This window comes from Bos taurus, chromosome X (assembly GCF_002263795.3).
Source record: "Bos taurus isolate L1 Dominette 01449 registration number 42190680 breed Hereford chromosome X, ARS-UCD2.0, whole genome shotgun sequence".
NCBI lineage: Eukaryota > Metazoa > Chordata > Mammalia > Artiodactyla > Bovidae > Bos > Bos taurus.
The window spans coordinates 41,753,290-41,779,639 of record NC_037357.1 but is presented as its reverse complement, the minus strand read 5'-3'; positions in this window follow the sequence as shown (position 1 = coordinate 41,779,639).

Sequence of the window (26,350 nt, the reverse complement as noted above, 5' to 3'; positions counted from 1 at the left end):
AGCTGATTTTGTATCTTAAGCTGATTCATTTCTCTCATATTCATAAGTTATTTATACTCTATCCATCTTCTTTTTTGTACAAGTAAAGTTGAGATGAATAGATCTTCCCTTTCACATCTTAAAAGAGTTTAGAAAATCAATATGAACACAAAAGTAGAACTATAATAATTTTCTAAATTCAACTCTTTTCTTGACAAAATATTTTACTATCTTTCAAAAAGCATCAAGTGAACCAGTATTTATGTAAAACAAAACAACTAAAAAATTAAACTGTGGCCAAATCAAAGTGTTATTGAATAGAATCAATTCATACACTAACAGATTACCCTAAATTCAGAACACTTATGAAATTTAATGTCCTGAGCATAAACATTTCAGTGACTAAAAATACTTTTCAGTTGTCTTTTCCCTCTTCATCCAGTTTAGTGATTAAGAGTTTGATTATGTTAAAACCCACAAGCTAATGAAAAATTATCTATAAAAGAGCCAAAGTTTAAGATCTTTAACTAGTGTAGTTTTAAAAGATTATTTCCTGATTTTTCTAAAGTGTATACTTAAAAAAAGATGATTTAAAAATTTAACTTTTTATGATTAGGGAACTAAATTCTGTCATGCATGGAGATTTTGTACATGATTCAGCTCATTCAAAACTTATTTATTTATTTACTTGGCATGCAGTGAAAGAGTAAGCAAAAATTAGGACAAAAATCATAGTCATAGATTCAAGGTTTAGTGGAATGTCTGAATTTATCAGTGTTCTCAGTGATCAGCAATCATTGTCAGTTTTTAATTTCATTAAGTTATTATTAATAAATAATATTTATCTTAGTGTGGAAAATGAAAATTCTATGTAGACAGACTTTCTATGTTCTATCACTTGACCTGGTTTGTTTTAGATATATTAATGCATTACCCATCCCATCTCCTTTATTAGCATATCTTTGTAACAACTATGAAAAATTATTTAAAAATGATCAAAGTTGAAGAGTAGTTTTGCCTGCAGCTTGAAAGATTTGTTTAACAAATGGGAATTATGTAGATTTCAAGTGATTATCAAACTATGAGTCAGTTTTATTTTACCTTCAAGAAGAAAAACAAAAAATAATCGAGGAGTAAGAGAATCAGATAATTGATCAATATAGCAACTGTTATGATAAAATTAGAGATAGAAAAGTGGGTCAAAGTTTTCAGATATTATTTCAGATTAACACATTTCTAAAAGCAGCAAGAAGTAGTACTTTAAACCAACACAAACTCAAATATAAAAACAGTGTTGCAAATAATCTCTTACAAATAAGGCATATAGCTAAAATAATATTACTCAAAACTATAATTTTCATATATAAACCACACTTAAGATATTATGACATTTAATAACTTATATTCAGGAAAAGGTAATATAGGTAATATAATTACCTATAGTGCCCCTACAAAAAATCTTACTTGACAGTTTATTTGTCTTCAAGTTATATGGCAAATTGTATATTGAAATAGCAATACTGACTTTAAACTATTGGCTAAAAAATTCTCAGTAACCTTTGCTAGGCCTCCCAGAAATTCAAGAGATCATTGCCCCAGGGACCCTCTAACTACCCATGCTTGCAGAATGCAGGAACCTGACTTTGTGGCTGCCATAGATGGGATGAGTAATGTCTGCGAACTGCCCTATCCAGAGTTAGATTTGGCTGGCCAAAATTGTTTGCCCAAAGAGGCCTCCAAGGCCTCCTGGCCAAAGTCACTGCCAAAGCCGTCAAAAGTGCCAGAGGCAAGGTTAGATGTGCCTGAAGTTTAGGCTTCCAGACCGAAGAATGCAAACTGACTGGCCACTGCCAAAGCCAGGGCAAGTAACTAAGGCAGGGGACAAAACACCAACACTGAGTTCCTAGCATCCGTTGGATCACAGAAAAAGCAAGAGAATTCCAGAAACACACACACACACACACACATACACCTAGTTCTGCTTTATTGACTATGTCAAAGCGTTTGACTATGTGGATTACAACAAACTGTGGAAAATTCTTAAAAAGATGGGAATACCAGACCACTTTACCTGCCTCCTGAGAAATCCATATGCAGGTCAAGAAGCAACAGTTAGAAATGGACATGGAACAACAAACTGGTTCCAAATTGGGAAAGAAGTACATCAGGGCTGTATATCATCACCCTGCTTATTAAACTTACATGCAGAGTACATTATGAGAAATGCTGGGCTGGATGAAGCACAGGCTGGAATCAAGATTCCCAGGAGAAATATCAATAACCTCAGATATGCAAATGAAACCATCCATATGGCAGAAAGCAAAGAGGAACTGAGGAGCCTTTTGATGAAAGTGAAAGAGGAGAGTGAAAAAGCTGGCTTAAAACTCAACATTCAAAAAATGAAGATTATGGTATCCAGTCCCATCATGTCATGGAAAATAATGGAAACAGTGTCAGACTTTATTTTCTTGGGCTCCAAAATATCTGCAGTTGCTGACTTCAGCCATGAAATTAAAAAACATTTGCTCCTTGGAAGAAAAGCTATGACAAACCTAGACAGCATATTAAACAGCAGAGACATTACTTTGCCAACAAAGGTCCATCTATTCAATGCTGTGGTTTTCCCAATAATCATGTATGGATGTGAGAGTTGGACCATAAAGAAAGGTGAATGCCGAAGAATTGATGCCTTTGAACTGTGATGTTGGAGAAGACTCTTGAGAGTCCCTTGGACTGCAAGGAGATCATACTCATCGATCCTAAACGAAGTCAGTCCTGAATATTCATTGGAAGGACTGATGCTGAAGCTGAAGGTACAATACTTTGGTTACCTGATACGAAGAACTGACTCATTGGAAAAGACCATGATGCTGGGAAAAATTGAAGACAGGAAGAGAAGGAAATGACGAAGGATGAGATGGTTTGATGGCATCACCAACTCAATGGACATGAGTTTGAGCAGGCTCCGGGTGTTGGTGATGGACAGGGAAGCCTGGCTTGCTGCAGTCCATGGGGTCACAACAAGTCGGACATGATTGAGCAACTGAACTGAACAGAAGTGAGGTCCCAACCCCAGAGGTATCAGCTGCCATCAAGCCATGAGCAGATACAGGTTACTAACAACCTGTACCCTGGGAACATATGCATCTTGGCTCTGCCAAGGGACACAAGACCTGGAGCAAATCCCCTGAGAGAGTGTATGATCCCCACCTCAGACTGCAACAGTTTCCTGCAGGCCTTGGCCACAGGAGGCACTCCCCACACACCCCATTTGTGGATTCCAAAACCCTCCCTCCTTGACCCTATTGAGCAAGTGTACCCTAATAAGCCACCACTTTTGCCGCTTGATGTCTAGGCAGTGAGCAGACACTGGAGGATGTCCTACATCAGATGTGGGCCCCAAAACAAAGTGGAACACCAGGAACTGTGTCAGCAAAGAAGAGGAAGGGAATATACTCCTGCAGCCACAGGTGCAGTAGATTAAATCTCCACAATTAACCTGAGACTGTGACCTCTAAGGGAAATTATGGACTAGGGGAGAAGTCTAAGCTAGGGCAAGGTCAGACGTGAGTCTGAGCTGACCCCCCTGCACCCACAACAGGTTCAGAAATCTTCCAAGAAATGGTGCCGGACTTCCTGATTTGGCAGATTGGCTGGTGCTCACTTTGTGGAGAGGAAAATGGAGGAATCAAGAGGACGTTCTTCTTAATATTACTCTCTCTATATATATATATTTTTTTTCATTTTTGTTTTCCTATTTATTGTATTCTTCTAATGTTGTTCTTTCTTTATGATTCCTATGTTTTAAATTTATTTTAAATTATTTTCCTTTCTTAAATTATTTTACTTTTAAATCAATTCTTTTTTATTTTTTATTAATTTTACAGTACTTTTTAGTTATATTGCATTTTCCCCACCTTCTTGATATTGTAGTTTTACTCATTTTTAGTATTCATTTTCGCTTATGGGTTTGTTTATTGGCTTGATAGCTCTTTTCTTTTTTAGATTTCTGTTTTTTTTTCCCTTTCTTTCTCTTTTTCTCTCTCCTTTTATTTTTTTAAATATGTGAGTTTCTGTTGAGTGTTGCTATCAACATTTGTCTTGGGCTTTTGTAGTCTGTGCTGCATGGCCTGTGAAGTTTTGGTGTTGTAGTCAGAGATCGGGCCTGAACCTCCGAGGTGGGAGAACTTCATCCAGGACTTTGGACCACAGAGAGCTCCCGACCTCATGGAACATTAATCAGTGAGGGTTGTCCCAAAAGCTTCCATCTCAACACTAAGGCCAGATAGCACCCAAAGTCAAGCAAGATTCACTGCTGGATGCCTCATGCCAAACCTTCAGCAAAATAGGAACACAACCCTGCCCATTAGTAGACAGGCTGCCCCAACCAATACCAAGTCCATAGACACCCCAAATCACACTACTGGACTTGGCAGTACCCTCCAGATTGACAAGATCCAGCTCCATCAACCAAGACACAAGCACAAGTCCCCCCAAACAGGAAACCTTAAAAAGGCACTGGTCCAACCCCAACTATAGGGGACAGATTCAACAAATAAGAGGAACTATAACCTTCCAGCATGTCAAAAGGAGACCCAAAAAACAGTAAATTAAACAAAATGAAAAGACATAGAAACATGATGTAGATGAAGGAACATGATTTAAAAAAAAAAAAAAAAACTACAAGAGCAAAGAAATGAAGAAGAAATAGGCAGTCTACCAGAAAAACAATTCAGAGTAATGATAATAAAGAAAGATAAAGATGATCCAAAATCTTGGAAATAAAATAAAATTGAAATAAAATGGATGAATAAGCTGGAGGCACAGATTGAGAAGATACAACAAATGTTTAACAAGGACCCTGAAGAAATAAAGAATACACAATTTGCAATTAACAACACAACTGAGATTTAAAATACACTAGAGGGAACTGATAGCAGAATGACTGAGGCAGAAGAATGGGTAAGTGAACTGGAAGATAGAAATGGTGGAAATAACTGAAGCACAGCAGAATAAAGAAAAAATGAATGAAAATAAATGAGGACAGTCTCAGAGACCTCTGGGACATTAAGTGCACCAACATTCAAATCGTAGGGGTCCCAGAATAAGAAGAGAAAGAGAAAGGGTAATGGAAAATACTTGAGATTTAGTCAAAAACTTCCCTAACATGGGAAAGGAAATAGCCATCCAAGTCTAGGAAGCCCAGAGAGTCCCATACAGGATAAATGAAATCACAAACAGAATCACACCAAGACACATATTAATAAAATTAAAGAAAATTAAATACAAATAAAAAATATTAAAAGCAGCAAGTGAAAAGCAACAAGTAACATAAAAGGGTATCTTCATGAGGTTCAAAGCTGATATTTCAACAGAAAGTCTGCAGGCCAGAAGGGAGTGGCAGGATATATTAATACTTAAAACCTACAACCAAGTAGGGATAAACCTACAACCAAGATTATCTTATTCAGCAAGGATCTCATTCAGATTCCAGGGAGAAATCAAAAGCTTTATACACAAGCAAAAGTTAAGAGAATTCAACACCATCAAATCAGCTTTAAAACAAGGGCTGAGGGAACTTCTCTAGACCGGAAACACAAGAGAAATAAAAGACCTATAAAAACAAACTCAAAACAATAAATTAAATGGCAATATGATAATACTTATCAACAATTACCTTAAATGTAAATAGATTAAACGTTCCAATCAAAAAACACAGATTGGCTGAGGCTGAATGAATACCAAAAAAAAAAAAAAAAAGGCCCATATACATGCTATATACAAGAGATGCACTTCAGATTTAGGGATACGCACATACGGAAAATCAGATGCTGGAAATGATATCCCATGTGAAAGGAAATCAAAAGAAAGCAGAAGTAGCAATAATCATATCAGATAAAATATACTTTAAAGACCATTACAAGAGACAAGGAAGGATATTACATAATGATCAAGGGATCAATACAAGAAGATAAAAACAATTATAAATGTATATGCACCCCAAATAGGAGCATCTCAGTACATAAGGCAAATGCTGAAAACTATTAAATGGGAAATTGACATTAACACAATAATAGTGGGAGACTTTAACACTCCACTCACAAGAATGGAAGCTGGAATCAAGATTGCTGGGAAAAATATCCATAACCTCAGATATACAGATAATACCACCCTAATGGGAGAAAGTTAAGAGGAACTAAAGAGCTTGTTGATGAAGGTGAAAGAGGAGAGTGAAGACACTCCTAAAACTCAACATTAAATAAACAAAGATCATGGCATCTGGTGCCATGACTTCATCGAAAATAGATGGGGGAACAATGGAAACAGTGATAGACTTTATTTTCTTGGGCTTCAAATCCGCCATGGACAGTGACTGCAGCCATCAAATTAAAGGATGCTTGTTCCTTGGAAGGAAAGCTATGACAAACCTAGACAGCATATTAAAAATCAGAGATGTCACTTTGAGACAAAGGTCCATCTAGTCAACTCTATTGTTTTTTCCAGTAGTCATGTATGAATTTGAGATTTTGACCATAGAGAAGGCTGAGAACTGAAGAATCGATGCTTTTGGACTGTGGTGCTGGAGAAGACTCTTGAGAGTCCCTTGGACAGCAAGGAGATCAAATCAGTCAATCCTAAAGGAAATCAACCCTGAATATTTCATGGAAAGATTGATGCTGAAGCTCCAATACTTTGGCCACCTGACAGGAAGAGCCAACATTGGAAAAGAACCTGATGCTGGGAAAGATTGAGGGCATGAGAAGAGGGAAACAAAGGATGAGATAGTTGGGTGTCATCATCAACTCAATGGACGTAAGTATGAGTGAACTCATGAGATAGAGAGAGAGTGAATGACAAGGAAGCCTCACATGTTGCAGTCCATGGCATCACAAAGAGTTGGACATGACTGAGCAACTGAATAATAACAACAATGCACCAAAGGAAAGATCATCCAGCCAGAAAATTAATAGGAAAACACAAGCTTTAAGTGATACCTTTGACCAGTTGGACCTAACTGATATCTACAGGGCATTTCACTGAAAAACAGTGGATTTCAGTTGATTTTCAAATGCATACAGAACATTCTCCAGGATAAATCATATCCTGTGTCACAATTCAAGCCTTGGTAAATTAAAAAAAAATTAAAATCATTTTAAGCATATTTTCTGACCATAACACTATAAGATTAAATATCAACTACAGGAAAAAAAAAAAATAACTGTAGAAACACAAACACTGGAGGCTAAACGACATGCCTCTGAATAACCAAGAGGTCACTGAAGACATAAAAAAATACCCAGAAACAAATGATAATGAAAACATGACAACTCAAAACCTATGGGATGCAATAAAAGCAGGAGTAAGAAGATAGCTTATAGCAATACAAGCCTATCTCAAGAAACAATAGAAACATCATATAAACAACCTAATCTCACACCTAAAGGAACTAGAAAAAAAGAACAGAAAAACTCCAAAGTTCGTATAAGGATAAACATTATAAATATCAGAACAGAAATAAATGAAAAATACATAAAGGAGACAAAGTCAATGGGATCTTCCCAACCCAGGGATCAAATCCAAGTCTCCTGCATTGCAGGCAGATTTTTTACTAGCTGAGGCACAAGGGAAGCCTGAGAATGCTGGAGTGGGTAGTCTATCCCTTCTCCAGCAGATCTTCCCAATGCATGAATCAAACCAGGGTCTTCTGCATTGCAGGTGGATTCTTTACCAACTGAAGCCCAATAAAACTAAAAACTGGTTATTTGAGAATAGAAAAAAAAATTGACAAACCATTAGCCACACACATCAAGAACGAAAAAAGGAGAAGACCCAAATTTCTGTGATTAGAAATCGAAAAGGAGAAGTTTCAATAAGCAATGTAGAAATGGATAGGATCATAAAAGACTACTATGAAGAACTATATTATAAAGTGGACGACCTGGAAGAAATGGACAAAGTTTTGGAAAGGTATAACTTTCCAAGACTGAACAAGTAAGAACTAGAAAATATGAACAGACCAATCACAAGCACAAAATTTGAAATGGTAATTGAAAATCTTCCAACGAACAAAAGCCCTGAGCCAGGTGGCTTCACAGAGGAATTCTACCAAGAGGTTAAAAAAGAGCTACCACTTATCCTGCTCAAAGTCTTCCAGAAAATTGCAGAGGAAGGAAAACTCCCAAATTCAAACTACTATGCCACCATCAGCCTGACACCAAAACCAGACAAAGATATCACTAAAAGAAATTATACGCCAAAATCACTTATGAACATTGATGCAAAAATCCTCAACAGAATTCTAGCACACAGAATTTAACAACACATAAAAAGGATCCTACATCAAGATCAAGTGGGCTTCATGCCAAGGATGCAATGATTCAATATTCACAAATAAATCACTGTGATAGACCATATTAACAAAGTGAAAGATAAAAACCATATGATCACCTCAATAAATGCAGAGAAAGATCTTTATAAAATTCAATACCCATTTATGATAGTCTCTAGAAAGTATGCATAGAAAAATATACCTCAACGTAATAAAAGCTGTATATGACATGCCTACAGCAAACATCATTCTCAACAGAGAAAAATTAAAGTCATTTCCTCTAAGACCAGGAACAAGAAAATGGTGCCCACTCTCACCACTATTATTCAGCATAATTTTGGAAGTGCTATCCACAGCAATCAGAGAAGTTAAAGAAATAAAAAGGAATCCAGATTGGAAAAGAAGAAATATACTTCTCACTGTTTGTAGATGACATGATTCTTTACATAGAAAACTCTAAAGATGCCACCAGAAAATTAATAGAGCTAATCAACAAATATAGTAATGTTACAGGATATAAAATGAATACACAGAAGTCCTTTGCATTCCTATACTAACAAGCAGAAAGAGAAATTAAGGATACAATCCCATTCACCATTGCAACAAAAAGAAAAAAGTACCTAGGAATAAACTTACCTAGAAAGATCTAAAGATCTGTATGCAGAGACCTATAAGACACTGATGAAAGAAATATAAAATGATACAAACAGATGGAGAGATACACCATCTTCTTGGATTAGAAGAATCAATATTGTGTAAATGACTATACTACCCAAAGCAATCTACAGATTCAATGCAATCCTTATCAAACTACCATTGGTATTTTTCACAGAGTTAGAGTCAAAACATTTCACAATTTGTGTGGAAACACAAAAGACCCCAAATAGCCAAAGAAATCTTGAGAAAGAAGAATGGGGATGGAGGAATCAATCTTCCTGACTTCAGAGTATACTACAAATCTACAGTCATCAAGACAGTATGGTACTGGCACAAAAACAGAAATATAGACTAATGGAACAAGAAAGAAAGCCCAGAGATAAACCCACACACCTATGGGCATCTTATCTGTCAAAGGAAGTAAGAATATACAATGGAGAAAAGATAACTTCTTCAATAAATGGTGCTGTGAAAACTGGACAACTGCATGCAAAAGAATGAAACTAGGACAATCCCTAACACCAGACAGTTCAGTTCAGTTCAGTCACTCAGTCGTGTCCAACTCTGAACAACCCCATGGACCATAGCACTCCAGGCTTCCCTGTCCATCACCAACTCCCAGAGTCTACTCAAACTCATCTCCATTAAGTTAATAATGACATCCAACTATTTCATCCTCTGTCATCACCTTCTCCTCCTGCCTTCAATCTTTCCCAGCATCAGGGTCTTTTCAAATGAGTCAGCTCTTCACATCAGGTGGCCAAAGTATTGGAGTTTCAGCTTCAACGTCAGTCCTTCCAATGAACACTCAGGACTAATCTTTAGGATGGACTGGTTGGATCTCCTTGCAGTCCAAGGGATCTCAAGAGTCTTCTCCAACACCACAATTCAAAGCATCAAATCTTCTGCACTCAGTTTTCTTTATAGTCCAACTCTCACATCCATACATGACTACTGGAAAAACCATAGCCTTGATGATATGGACATTTGTTGGTAACATAATGTCTCCATACATAAAAATAAACTCAAAATGGGCTAAAAACTTAAATATAAGGACAGAAACTATACAACTCTTAGAGGAAAAGATAGGCAATACATTCTTTGACATAAATCACAGCAATATCCTCTTTGACCTGCCTCCTAGAGTAATGGATTCAAAAAGAAAAATGAACAAATGGGACCTAATTAAACTTAAAATCTTTTGCATAGCAAAGGAAACAATAAACAATATTAAAAGATAACTCTCAAAATGGGAGAAAATAATTGCAAACTAGACGACTGACAAAGGAGTAATCTCCAAAATATATATAAAAGTTTCTCAACAGTTCATACAGTTTGATATCAGAAAAACAAATAGTCCAAAAAAAAATGGACAGAAGTCCTAAACAGATATTTCCCCAAAGAAGATATACAGATGGCCAGTAAACAGATGAAAAGATGCACAGTGTCACTAATTATTAGTGTAATGCAAATCAGGACTACAATGAGGTATCACCCCACACCAGTCAAAATGGACATTCTTAAAAATTCTATATGCAATAAGTGCTAGAGAAGATGTGGAGAAAACGGAATGCTCGTGCACTGTTGGTGGGAATGTAAATTGATATTACCACTATGGAGAGTATTATGGAGATTCCTTAGGAAACTAGTAATAAAATGCCCATATGACCCAACAAGCCCACTACTGGGCATTTACCTTGAGAAAACCATAATTGAAAAAGACGTATGTACCCCAATGTTCATAGCAGCACTGTTTATAATGGCTAGGACATGGAAGCAACTTAGATTTCCATTGACAGATGATTGGATAAATATAATGTTGTCCATATTTACAATGTAATATTACTCATCCATAAAAAAGAAAGAATTTGAGTGTGTTCTAGTGAGTTGGATGAACCTAGAGTCTGTTATACAGAGTGAACTACATCAGAAAGATAAAAACAATTATCATATATTAAAGCATTTATATGGAATCTAGAAAAATGGTATTTATGAGCTTATTTGCAGGGAAAGAATGGAGACTCAGAGAGAATGAACTTGTGGACACAGTGGTGTAAGGAGAGAGTGGGACAAATGGAGAAAATGGAATTAATGTATATACACTGCTGTTGCTGCTGCTAAGTCACTTCAGTCATGTCTGACTCTGTGCAACCCCATAGATGGCAGCCTACCAGGCTCCCCCGTCCCTGGGATTCTCCAGGCAAGAACACTGGAGTGGGTTGCCATTTCCTTCTCCAATGCATGGAAATGAAAAGTGAAAGTGAAGTCGCTCGGTCGTGTCCAACTCCTAGCGATCCCATGGACTGCAGCCTACCAGGCTCCTCTGTCCATGGGATTTGCCAGGCAAGAGTACTGGAGTGGGTTGCCACTGCCTTCTCCAATATATATACACTGCTGCTGCTGCTGCTAAGTCTCTTCAGTCGTGTCCGACTCTGTGCGACCCCATAGACGGCAGCCCACCAGGCTCCCCCCGTCCCTGGGATTCTCCAGGCAAGAACGCTGGAGTGGGTTGCCATTTCCTTCTCCAATGCATGAAAGTGAAAAGTGAAAGTGAAGTCACTCAGTCATGTCCAACTCTTAGCGACCCCATGGACTGCAGCCCACCAGGCTCCTCCGCCCATGGGATTTTCCAGGCAAGAGTACTGGAGTGGGGTGCCATTGCCTTCTCCGATATATACGCTACTGTTGAGTTAAATAGCTGATGAGAAGTTGCCATATAACACACAGAACCCAGCCTGGCAGTCTGAGATGACCTAGAGGGGTCAGATGGGTGGAGGGAACCTGCTCAAGGTGGAGGGATGTATATATATATATATACACACACACACACACATATACACACGCACACATATATACACATATGTATATAATATAATTATGTCTGATTTGTGTTTTTATATGGCAGTAATCAACACAACATTGTAAAAAGCATTTCCCTTAATTAAAAAAAATAAAATTCTCAGTAACCTTGGATAAGAGGGAGAGATTTCACTGATCCTCAAAGGAAAAAAAAGCAAGAGAATCATTTTTAAATGTAAATGTGTTAATTTAGCTGTTTATAAATGGCAAAGTCTATATTTCTAATAATTACCATGGAAAACGTATGTACCATATATAATTTATTAGAGTATAACATACTGCTAAAAATTAATGTGATTTATTATTTTTGAAAATATGGAAACTTAAGTAGAATAAAAGTTGGTTAAACCTAATGTTATTTACCAGTACATACCAAATGTCACTTCTGAACCCTGAAGTGGTTTGGTAATTTGTAGATGAGTTGTCAAAAAAATGTACTGGCCTCTTAATAACTGACATTTTGGTGATTGATTTTAGTTTTTGATCTTGTATGATTGCAATAGTGAGAAATATCTGATAACTCAATGTTATTAAATGCTGAATCAGGGTGCCACATTGATAAGCCAATAGATTACAGAGGATACAGGCCTCATGCAGAACAAAAAATATTTGTTTCCTATATTTTATAACTTTGCAATTGGGTTTGAAATCAAAGTGGTACAGAAGTTTCACCTTTTAATATTTACTTTAAGTAAGGATCTCAGCTACCTTGGGAAATTTGTCTTTTAGACAGTAAGAGAATATTGTCTAATGTGCTAGAAATTTTTACCATGTCTAGTTCTTATTGTTATCTCTACAAGATTTATAGAATTCTAAAAAAATGCTTAGAGTGAAATATGAGTTTTAAAACAAGACTTGCTTTATGGTGGTCAGTTTTAATTAATGTTCAAATGCGTATTTTCTGTTTGTTGCAATGTTTTATGTAAGTGCAATAAATCAAGCTTATTTTGTTTTTCAAATCTATTTTTTCCAGTTCTTAAAGAGACCTGCATCAACTCTCTCACTTCATTTAACATGAGGTATTGCTATTGAGTGTGATGGGTAGCAGGATGTGCCACCCTAAGATATGCCACTTAGGCTTGTGGACCTGAAGGCAGTAAACTCAAGAAGATATATATATATATATATATATATATATATATATATATATATATATATGTATTATACATATGCTTAACAGCCAGGAACCTATCAGGGTATAGGGAAAATTATTTTTCCTCTCCTGTAGGGGCATATAAGTTTACAAGTGTAACTTCTTGATGCTTTTTACGCTTCCTTCCCCCCTTTTTATTTTTGCTGTAGTAATCTGTCCTATCTTTGCAAATACCTTGTCTTCCTTCATTGATTGATACTATTAAATTACCTCAGCTTATTGTGGTTAGTATTGACCAAAGCATAGCTTCTTTTATCCTTCTACTTTCCCATTTATTATGCCCTTACATTTTAAATACAACTGAGAGGTTTTTTTTTTTTTTTTTAAGATGTATTTATTTATTGGCTGTGGTGAGTCTTTGTTGCTGCATGTGGTCTTTCTCTATATGTGGCGAGTGGGGCCTATTCTTTGCTGGCATCTCCAGGCTTCTCATTGTGGTGTTTTCTCTCTTGTTACAGAGAACAGGCTCTAGGCACATGGGCTTCAGTAAAAGCAGCACAGTATGTGGTGGGCTCAGTAGTTTGCCTCATGGGCTCTAGAGCACAGGTTTCAGTAGTTGTGATGCACAGGCTTAGTGGCCCTGTGGTATGTGGATATTTATTGGATGACAGATTGAACCAGTGTCCCCTGCATTGCAAGGTGGGTTGTTAACCACTAGTGAAGTTCACAACTGAGAATTTTTAAGAACTTCTAGTCATCTCTTTTAGTGAGTTTAGGTCTATGATTGCCTTTATATGGGACTTCTACTATCATCTCACTTTTGCTTTGCATTTGTCCTGCTTTTTCTATGTTCTTTTTGTCCCCCTTTTCCTGTATTTTAAGCACTGGGGTTTATTTGCTAATTTCAGTTTTCACCATGCTAGTTGACAAATTGTACACACTTGAGTTTCCCTGAAAATTTTACTCTGCTGCTTAACAAATTTTCCACCAAGAGTCTTATTTCCCTTTGAACAAAACACGAGCTTTAGAATGCTTTTAAAAATACTTATTCTTGTCTTAATTTACGTATTTTATTTTGGTGTTTTAGCTTTCTGTTGCCTCAGTAACATTGGAGATGTCCCTTAATTCCATTTTACTCAGAATATGGAAATTTTGTTGCAAAGTAATTTACACTGGTGATACTATACAAAAAAAAAAAAAAAAAAAAGTATTGAGGAAACTTCAGTCAGTTCAGTCACTCAGTCGTGTCAGACTCTTTGTGACCCCATGAACTGCAGCATGCCAGGCCTCCCTGTCCATCACCAACTCCCGGAGTTCACCCAAATTCATGTCCATCGAGTCAGTGATGCCATCCAGCCATCTCATTCTCTGTCGTTCCCTTCTCCTCCTGCCCTCAATCACTCCCAGCATCAGAATCTTTTCCAATGAGCCAACTGTTTGCATGAGGTGGCCAAAGTATTGGAGTTTCAGCTTTAGCGTCATTCCTTACAAAGAACACCAGGGCTGCTCTCCTTTAGAATGGACTGGTTGGAATTGAGGAAACTTAGGATTTAGTAATTCAAGTCATCTTTGTTGGGGGCCAGAGTGAGGTACTCCGCCCATGGCAAAGGTCATGAGGAAGGAGGCTCGACATACGCAAAGGTGGGATCGAGCCTCAGGAGTCCCCCTGGAAATCCCCGAGCGTCTACCCCCATAACCAGAGCCTGCCTACTTTACTACTTTGTGCTTTTACCTACACCTCTGACTTTACGGGGGGCTGTCCCCCACCACCTCTTTTGGAGAAGGAGTTAACCTAGAGCTCCAGTCAATAAAAACTCTTGGGTGTGACAAGAGTGTTTTAACCTACAAACTCCTCTGAAGGTTCTCTAGCCTGCCTGACAGGCTCGTCGGGTCACATGTGATTGCTCACAGCCTCCCAACTGTGAGAGGCACGAGATGCTTTAAACCTTCTAAAAACAGGTTCCTTAGAAAAGTTAGAAAACTATTAGTATAAGTATAATGGGCTGATTAGAAATTGTATTGGCGAAGGGTTTTTCATTTGTTGAGCCAATGTTTGTTGCTAAGTCTCCACATCCCCTGCCCTTACACACATTAATGAATATATAGAAGAAATAAGTATTAACCTTTGATATTAATCACATTAGACCTTAGGCTAAGTAAATTCTTTCCTTAACTAAAACCCACTACACCCTCACCCTGTAGGAATGTAACTTTACTTGGGTGGCGTCTGTTTTGAGAATAATCAGCCCTGGAGAAATAAGTGTCCTGATTGACTGACCGCTGTCACAAGGAGAGGATCATAAATTGTCAGCAGGCCCCCCTGGCCAGAAGATGATGTAACACCCCTAAGACCTCTGTATACATTTGTGTGAAGCACCTGACTTTAATAAAAGTCAGGACTGCTGTCCCCACGTGACTTTTGTATAACATCTTAGTGTATAAAAACAGACTCTGGAAAATAAAGAATTGGGATCAGTTTCTCGAAATACTGGTCTCCCCATGTCGCTCTCTCTCACTCTGGTTGAGTCTCCATCTGGAGCGCGGAACCCACCATGCTTACTAATTATGCCTGGGCTTCTAAGATCTGACCGGGGAGGCCTCAGTGTCTCCTCTCCTTCGGGAGAACGGAAGGACGCCTGCGGCCTACGTAAGTGGTGCAAACTTCTTGTCTTGAAGTTTTATTGGTCTCCCGCGTAAACCAAGCTACTCAGCCTCTTTTCTCCACTGAATTTTCCTACTGAGCTATCCTCATCCTATTACTCTTTATATCTTTGATAAAATATTTAAATAAATAGGTCGCCGACGCCGTCCCCGCTTCGAATACCCTGGATCAGCCGGGGCAGGTCCCCCGCACATCTTATTGACAAATACATTTTTAAATAAATAAACTCAAAATTGTTCTTAAAATAAATGACCTTTGTATTCAAAGTAAATGTAAATCAGAAATCATAGAAAAATAATTCATATGACCTTACTGATTTCTCTTTATTTATTTTTCTTTAAAACAAGTGTATTAAGTCTGGTAAGTTATGGACTGATATCCACAGTAATTGCTAAAAAATAATAATAGAGCCTTACTTGTCATTTGGGTGTGAGGAGAGATTATTTTTCTAAATTTGGCTATTCCATATTTGGTATTTGACATATGATTCATCTCTAATGTATGAAAAGCTTAAATCTATCATTAAGGATGAAAAAATTATGTGACATTAAGTAGGTATCACCTTCTAATTTCTATACCTATTCCTAAATTCTTTCAATGGACAATTCTTTGCTCCAGTAAACTGATACAGAAGGAAAAAGATTAGGAGGTTTTTATTTTACTTAAGTTTTAAAGAATGGTTATTTCAGTTTTCTTCAATATTGTGTCACTCTCATAACTTAAGGATGAGTGTACTAATATTGCAATTAACTGCATTTTAACACAATTAATATTCATATTCTTTATGTCTAATTTCTTACCTTTAAAATAAATTGGTTTGCTGAGTAATGACCGGAGAAGGCAATGGCACCGCACTCCAGTACTCTTGCCTGGAAAATCCCATGGACGGAGGAGCCTGGTAGGCTGCAGTCCATGGGGTCACTAAGAGTCGGACACGACTGAGCAACTTCACTTTCTCTTTTCACTTTCATGCATTGGAGAAGGAAATGGCAACCCACTCCAGCGTTCTTGCCTGGAGAATCCCAGGGACGGGGGAGCCTGGTGGGCTGCCGTCTATGGGGTCACACAGAGTCGGGCACGACTGAAGTGACTTAGCATAGCATAGCATAGCATAGAGTAATGACTGATCTCAATATATTGATTTTTGCCATATCCCCAGTTTTGCTTTTTAAAAATCAAATCCTTTTTTTTTTTTTTTTTTTGGTGAGATTTAATAGCTTTAGTTGAAAAACATTATTAGTGGAAAACGTATTATTAGTAGAAAAACAATATAGTTGATATGCTGTAAAGAATAATGCTTCCTTGAACATTCATTCACCCTTGTTTATGTTCAGAGGGGAATTGCATTCCATTGAAGTAGGTAATCATGAGTATGATAAAACAAGAAGATATTCACTGACCTGTCTTCTCTTTAAATTCAGGAATAAGAAAATCCAAGGTCTTTGGGAAATATCTAAGATTAGGTTTATATCCTAAAAGAAATAAGGAGCTATTTATGCCTTTTAAGCATAGGGCTGATATGGTAATATTTATGTTTTATAATATTATTGTCTTAGACTTCTGGTTTCTAGTCCAGCATGTACAGAGTTTGAATGTCAGTTCTCTCATTCACACAACAAGAAAAAAGCTTAACACACTGAAAATCAGCAACTCATCTTAGGTCCATCAGAAAACTGAGGTCACAGGGCAAACATATCCCTAAAAATTGAAGAAGCAGGTGGAAAAAAGAGAATCACAATTTATCAGAGTAGAAGCCCAGAAACAGAAAACTCCATGGGAACATGTGCCAGCATACTAAAACGTAATCTGTAACTGACAAATTGCTGGAGGCTCAATATGGACTACTTTGAAAGTTAAAAACTGCAGGAGAGTTCAGTCTTAAGTGAGCCCCCACACTTTTCATGATTCTTTGAACATCATAAAAAATTAGTTCCTTTGTGCCTCCGGCTGAGAGAGGGAAATACAGCCTTTTTAAGATATGCCCTGGATGTACAGTTCTTGTTAATAATGCTCACCCTCAATAGAAACTTAGGTCACAGAAACCTAATAGAAACCTAACCTACTTGAGTTTTACCAGGGCCTTAACAATGGTGGGGAGGAAAATACCCAACTCCAGAACCTTCTAGTCTTCCTGTCACTTCTCAGGGGGCAAAGGCAAACAAAAGTGAGATGCACTTGTGAAAGTCACAGGCCAGGGACAAAGATTCATTAAAAGACTGAGACCTAATCATTGGACTATAGAATACTTCACCTCCTCCACACTTCACCAGCACACCAGTAGAGATCCTATATAATAACAGAGGAATACAACTGAAAAAAACCTGTGCATCTCGGACAATATTAGAAATCTCTAGAGAAACCCCCAGGTAACAAGGGGAGACAAAAACAAAAGACACCAGTGGAAATTTTAGACTCTAATACCTGTTGAAATCCTTGGTGTTTATACAAAGATCCTGAAGAGATATCTGTACAACTATGTTGATGTTCACTGAAAGATAACTAGATAAACAGAAAGTGATATATACATATGACACACTATTATTCACCCTTAAAACTAAAAATTCTGACACGTTTTATATTATGGACAAATCTTTAAGGACATTATGCTAAGTGAACTAAGCCAACCACAAAAAGACAAATACTATATGATTCCACTTATATGAATTACCTAGAGTAGTCAAATTCATAGAAATAGAAAGTATAAAGGTTGTTGCCAGGGTTTGGAGGCAGGGGAATTAGGAATTGCAGTTTAACGATTATAGAGTTTCAGTTTTGCAAGATGAAAAGTTCTGGAGAGTGATTGTACAACAATATGAATATAGTTAACACTACTGAATTATATACTTAAAAGTTATTAAATTTATTAATTTATGTTACATATATTTTATTATAATTAAAAAACTCATTGTTCAAAGATGACATTGATGTCTATGTAGAAAATCACAAAGAAATGACTCAATTTCATTGAACTAGTAAATGACTCTAGCAAATATGAATGATACAAGATTAATATATAAAAGTAAATTGCTTCCTTATATGCCAACAGTGAGCAATTTGAATTAGAAATTAAAAAAAATAATAATACTATTTATGTTTGACCTCCCCAAATGAAATCCTTAGTTATAAATCTAACATAATATGTACATAGTCTATTTAAGGAAAATTACAAAACTTTGATGAAAGAAATCAAAGATGATTCTAAATAAATGATATTTCATCTTCATGGATAGAAGACTCCATGTTATCAAGATATCTGATCTTCCCACCTTGATTTATAGATATAATGCAAAATCCCAGCCAGATTTTGTGTGTGTACATGTGTGTGTATGTGTGTGTGTGTATTTTAACAAAATGATCCCAAAGTTTATACGGAAAGCAAACAACCTAGAATAACCAACACAATATTGAAAAAGAAAAAGGTAGAATACTAATAATATTGAAGAAGATAAAAGTAGAATACTAATACTAAGAGGTTGATAGTAATCAACTTCAAGTCTTATCATAATGGTACAGTAATGAAAATGTTTGAAGTGGCTGAAAGAATAGACAAATGGATCAATGGAATAATATAGAGAGCCTAGAAATATAGTCAGCTGATCTTTGACAAAGGAACAAGGGCAATTTAATGGAAAAAGTGTAGTCTTTTCAGTAAACTGTGATGGAACCACTGAACATCCACAGTGAAAGGAAGAAATGAAGACTAAAAGTAGGTTAATTAACTAATTGAGACACAGATTTTAAACCATGCACAAAAAATAACTAAAAATGAATAAAAAACTAAACATGAAATGCAAAAGTATAAACTTCCTAGAGGATAACATAGGAGAAATTGTAGGTGACCTAGGGTGTAGAAACAACTTATTAGATACAGTTTCAAAAACATGATCCTTAAAAAGTGATAACTTTTTAATTGAGTATACTTGATTACAATATTATATTAGTTTCAGGTGTAAAACATAGTTATTAACATTTCAATAGATTATATTTTAAAGTTATTATGACATGTAATATCTCATAATATTGATGTACAATGTATCCTTGTAGCTTATTTATTTTTTACAAAGTAGTTTGTACATCTTACCTTGTCCTCCTTCTCTTTCCTCATGATAACCACTTGTTTTCTATATTTTTTTAAATATTCATTCATTTGTTTTATTTTTCAGATTCCACATATAACTGATAACATACAGTATGTGTCTTTTTCTGACTTATTTCACTAAGATAATACCAGCTAGGTGTGTCCATGTAGTTGCAAATGCCAAAATTTTATTCTTTTTATGGCTGAGTAATATACATTTTGTGTGTGTTATATATATATATACACACACACATATATAAATAGATAGATAGATAGAGATAGAGATATCTCATGCTCTCTATCCATCATTTGATGGGCACTTAGATTGCATCCATGTATTGTAAATAGTGCCGCTATGAATACAGGGGTGCATATTCCACATTCAAGGTCAGAAGGGGCGGCGGTGAGGAGTTACCCCTCGTCCAAGGTAAGGAGCAGTGGCTGCGCTTTGCTGGAGCAGCTGTGAAGAGATATCCCACGCCCAAGGTAAGAGAAACCCAAGTAAGATTGTAGGTGTTGCAAGAGGGCATCAGAGGGCAGACACACTGAAACCATACTCACAGAAAACTAGTCAGTCTAATCACACTAGGACCACAGCCTTGTCTAACTCAATGAAACTAAGCCATGCCAGAGGGGCCACCCAAGATGGGCAGGTCATGGTGGAGAGGTCTGACAGAATGTGGTCCACTGGAGAGGGAATGGCAAATGACTTCAGTATTCTTGCCTTGAGAATCCCATGAACAGTATGAAAAAGCAAAATGATAGGATACTGAAAGAGGAACTCCCCAGATCAATAGGTGCCCAATATGCTACTGGAGATCAGTGGAGAAATAACTCCAGAAAGAATGAAGGGATGGAATCAAAGCAAAAAGAGTATCCAGCTGTGGATGTGATTGGTGATAGAAGCAAGGTCCAATGCTGTAAAAAGCAATATTGCATAGGAACCTGGAATGTCAAGTCCATGAATCAAGGCAAATTGGAAGTGGTCAAACAAGAGATGGCAAGAGTGAATGTTGGCATTCTAGGAATCAGTGCACTAAAGTGGACTTGAATGGGTGAATTTAACTCAGATGACCATTATATCTACTACTACGGGCCGGAATCCCTCAGAAGAAATGGAGTAGCCATGTATGAATGTAAGCGTTGGACTGTGAAGAAAGCTGAGCACTGAAGAATTGATGCTTTTGAACTCTGGTGTTGGAGAAGACTCTTGAGAGCCCTTTGGACTGCAAAGAGATACAATCAGTCCATTCTAAAGGAGATCTGTCCTGGGTGTTCTTTGGAAGGAATGATGCTAAAGCTGAAACTCCAGTACTTTGGCCACCTCATGAGAAGAGTTGACTCATTGGAAAAGACTCTGATGCTGGGAGGGATTGGGGGCAGGAGGAGACAGGGACGACAGAGGATGAGATGGCTGGATGGTGTCACTGACTCGATGGACGTGAGTCTGGGTGAACTCCGGGAGTTGGTGATGGACAAGGAGGCCTGGCGTGCTGCGATTCGTGGGGTCGCAAAGAGTCGGACACGACTGAGCCACTGAACTGAACTGAACTGATAAATCTTTTTGAATTACTGTTTTTGTTTTCTTTGGATATATATGTAGGATTGGAACTGATGGATCTATTTTTAGGTTTTTAAAAAACCTCCATACTATCCCCATAGTGGCTGTATCAATTTGCATTCCTACCCACAGTGTACAAGAATTCCCTTTTTTCTACATCCCTGCCAATATGTGTTGTATTCTTTTTGATAATGGCTATTCTGACAAATGTGAGGTAATATCTCATTGTGGTTTTGGTTTTCATTTCTTTGGTGATTAGCTATATTGAGCATCTTTTCACATGCTTGTTAGTCATCTATATGTCTTCTCTGGAAAAATGTCTATTCAGATTTTCTGCCTTTTTTATTTTTTGCTTTTTCTTGTTTGTTTGTTTTTCTGATTTTATTCATTTTTTTAAATTGAAGGATAATTGCTTTACAGAATTTTGTTGTTTCCTGCTAAATATCAACATGAATCAGCCAAAGGTATATATACATGTCTCCTCACTCTTGAACCTTCATCCCATCTCCCTCCCCATCCCATCCCTCTAGGTTGCTAGACAGCCCCTGTTTGAGTTCCCTGAGTCATACAGAAAATTTCCATTGGCTATTTATTTTACACATGGTAATGAAAGTTTCCATATTACTCTCTCCATTTGTTTTAGATATAGAGTTGCATGAGCTTTTTATATATATTGGACATAGCAGACATATCATTTGAAAATGTCTATTGCTGCTGCTGCTAAGTTGCTTCAGTCATGTCCAACTGTGCGACCCCATAGACGGCAGCCCACCAGACTCCCCTGTCCCTGGGATTCTCCAGGCAAGAACACTGGAGTGGGTTGCTATTTCCTTCCCCAGTGCATGAAAGTGAAAAGTGAAAGGGAAATTGCTCAGTCGTGTCCGACTCTTACCGACTCCATGGACTGCAGCCTACCAGGCTCCTCCGTCCATGGGATTTTCCAGGCAACAGGACTGGAGTGGGTTGCCATTGCCTTCTCTAGAAAATGTCTATTACCATTCAGTAGATTGTCTTTTTGTTTTCTTAATGATTTTCTTCCCTGTTCAAAAGCTCTTAAGTTTGATATAGGGCTTCCCAGGTAGTGCTAAGGGTAAAGAATCTGCTTGCCAATGCAGGAGATGTAAGAAACACAGGTTCAATCCCTGGATTGGTAAGATCCCCTAGAAGAGGACACAGCAACCCACTGCAGTATTCTTACCTGGAGAATCCCATGTGTAGAGGAGCCTGGCACGCTACAGTCCATAGGGTTGCACAGAGTAGGACTAGACTGAAGAGACTAAGTTTGCAAGCTCATAGCGCTATTTGTTTGTTTTTGTTTTCCTTGGCTGAGGTGACAAATTCAAAAAATATTGTTAACACATATGTTAAAGAGTGTACCATCTATGTTTTTTCCTAGATTTTTTATGATTTCAGATCGTACATTTAAGTGTTTAATGCATTTAAAATTTATTTTTATATATCATGTGAGAAAATGTTCTGGTTTCATTCTTTTATCTGTAGCTGCCTAGTTTTTTCAGCACCACTTATTGAAGAGACTGTCTTTTCCCCATTATATAATCTTGTCTCCTTTGTAATAGACTAGATAGACCATAAGTGTGTAGGCTTACTTCTGAACTCTCTTTCCTATTCCATTGAGCTATATGTCCGTTTTGGGGCCTGTACCATACTAATTTGATTATTATAGCTTTATAGTAGTCTGAAGTTAGTGAGTGTGATATCTCCAGCTCTGTTCTTCTTTCTCAATATAGGTCTGGCTATTTGGGGTCCTTTTTGTTTCCATACAATTTTAAAAATTACTTGTTCTAATTCTGTGGAAAATACCATCAGTATTTTGATAAGGATTGCTTTGAATCTGTAGATTGCTTTGTATAGTACAGTCATTTTAACAATGTTAATTCTTCCACTCCAAAACCTGATATACCTTTCCATTTTTTTATGTCATGTTTGATTTTATTCATCAGTGTCTTATAGATTTTCAAGTACAGGTCTCTTACCTCCTTAGATTTCTTCCTAGGTATTTTGTTCCTTTTTGTGATGGTAAATGGGACTGTTTCCTTAATTTTACTTTCTGATAATTCATTGTTAGTATATAGAATTTCAGGAGATTTATTTTCATTAAGTTTGTATTCTGCAAGTTTATTGAATTCATTTATGAGTTCTAGTAGTTTCTTTAGGATTTTCTGTGTGTAGGAGCATGTCATTTGCAAGCAATTTTACTTGTTAATTTTCAGTTTGTATTCATTTTCTTTCTTTCTTTTATCTCACTGCTATGGCTAGGAATTCTAACAGTATATTGAATAAAAGTGGTGTGAGTGGGCATCCTTTTCTTTTTCCTAATCTTAGAGGAAATACTTTGAGCTTTTCACTATTGAGTGTAATGTTAATTGTGGGATTATTTTATATGGTCTGTATAATGTTGTGGTGTGTTCCTTGTACCCAAATGGTTAAGAATGTTTATCATAAATGGATGTTGAATTTTTTCAAGAAGTTTTTCTATATCTAGAGGGATGAGCATAGAGACTTTTGTTTTTCAATTTGTTAGTGTTGTGTGTCACATAGATTGATTTGCAGAGTTAAAACCATACTTGCATGTAATTTTTTTCTTAATTATACCTTTGTTTTGACTACCAGAGTGTTTCTGTGCTTTAAGAATAAGTTTGGACATGTTCCTTCTTCAATTTTTTTGAATAATTTGAGAAGAAGAGGTATTAACTTTGGTAGAATTTATCTGCAAAGCCAACAGGTCCTTGACTTCTGTTGGGGATTTTTAATTACTGATTCAATTTCATTACTGGTAACTTACCTGTTCATATTTTCTGTTTCTTCCTGGTTCAGCCTTGGGTAATTCTACATTTTTAGAAATGTGTCTGTTCCTTCTGGCTTTTTCATTGTATTTGTGTATAGTTGTTTTTGCTTTTAATAGTACTCTCTCATGATCCTTCACATTTCTGTATTGTGAACTATAACTCCTTTTTTTTCATTCCTGGTGTTGATTTAGGACCTCTTTTTTTGTTTTTACCTGGTGGCTCAGACAGTAAAGCATTTGCCTACAATGCGGGAGACCTGGGTTCGATTCCTGGGTTCAATCCCTGGGTCGGGAAGATCTCCTGGAGTAGGAAATGGCAACCCACTCCAGTACTCTTGCCTGGAAAATCTCATGAACAGAGGAGCCTGGTAGGCTACAGTCCATGGGGTCGCAAAGAGTCGGACATTACTGAGTGACTTCACTTTCACTTTTTTTTTTTGGTGAGTTTGGCTAAAATGTTATCAATTTTGTCTTTTCAAAGAAGTATGCCAGAAAGAAAAACACCAATAAAGTATACTAACGCATATATATGGAATTTAGAATGATGGTAACGATAACCCTGTATACGAGACAGCAAAAGAGACACAGATGTATAGAACAGTCTTTTGGACTCTGTGGGAGAGGGAGGGGGGATGACTTGGGAGAATGGCATTGAAACATGTATAATATCATACTTGGGTCCAGCCCCGGTTGGATCCAAGGATTCCCTTGGGAGGATGGCATTGGTGATTAAAGGATAGATAAAAGGAAAAAGACAGAGGTGAACTAACTGGTTTATGCAGAAAGCCAATAAAACCTGTGACATCAGGTTTGCTCTGACCACGGATGCCACAGGCGCCCTCTCGAGTAGTGGAAGGTGCCCCACCTTAGGCACCTTCTTGAGTGGATCTTAGAAGCCCAGGCAAGTAGGTGGTCTCAGAGAGCCCCTACGCTCTGATCAATCACCCTGAAGAAAGAACAGAGAAGAAAAGGAGAGAAAAGGAAGCAAGAAAGAACAACACGGGGAGACCAAGCTTTGAGCAAGGCGCATAGCTTTATTTTCAAAGGGAGCTTATATACCTTAAGTTGTGCATAGAGGATAATAGGGGGTGTAAAATCATGCAAAGTCAGCAGTCTTTGATCCTTATCGAGACCAGGCTTTCTTTTCTGCAAACTTATCGTATACAAATGGTTTAGGTGATTTACATCATCTTCTGGCTAGAAGGCCTGTTAACATTTTATGACTCTGACAAAGGTTTGTCAACCATAAGACTTATTTTCTTTAAGAGTAATTATTTTAAAGTTTGGTGCCATCCTCTGAAGGTGTTAGATAAAGTTGCATTCCTATAGGGCAGAGGTGCAGTGGGTTTACAACAAGGCTAAGAATTTATTACCTTAAGGGTCTAAAGTTGTTAGCACCAAGGCACTACTAATTTTTTTCTATACATCAACTATATTAATTAATATACTCCCAAGGACACAATGCAGGGGATGTGGAAACTTGGCAGCAAGCATTGGCTCAACAATGAAATCTTCTACTAGTTCTATTCTAACAATTTCTAACTCTCCAAGAGGCTCTATACTATTTGAATATCTTAAGCTTCCCGTGCCTCTCAAGGTTGGGAGGCTGTAAACAATCGTATGCGTAACTGTAGGAGTCCGGTAAACCTGTCAGGCAAGTTAGAAAGCCATCTGAGGGGTTTGGGTTGAAACACTCCTATTATGCCCAGGAGGCTAATTAACTAGAGCTCTACGTTGATTTTCTTCAGAGAAAGGTGGTTGGGGATAGCCCCCCGTTAATGTCAGAAGAGTTGGTGAAAGTCATTAAATAGTAAAACAGACAGATTCTGGTTTGGGGGTAGACGCCCAGGCAGATTCAGGGGGGTCCTCGAGCCCTGACTCACCTTGCCTGTCAGGGCTCTCCTGCATGACCTTATCATGGGTGGGAACTCCCGTGCTGGCTCCTGGCAATATCATATAAGAAAAGAATCGCCAGTCCAGGTTTGATGCAGGATAGAGGAAGCTTGGGGCTGGTTCACTGGGATGACCCAGAGGGATGGTATGGGGAGGGAGATGGGAGGGGGTTCAGGATTGGGTACATGTGTACACCCGTGGCAGATTCATGTTGATATATGGCAAAACCAATACAATATTGTAAAGTAATTAACCTCTAATTAAAATAAATAAATTTAAAAAAGAACCAATTCTTATTTTTATTTGTCTTTTCTAATGCTTTTATTTATTTCTATTTCATTTACTTCTGCTCTGATCTTTATGATTCTTTTCCTTATCCTAACCTTGGATTTTGTTTGTTCTTCTTTAAATTCATTTAGGTGTAAGGTTAGTT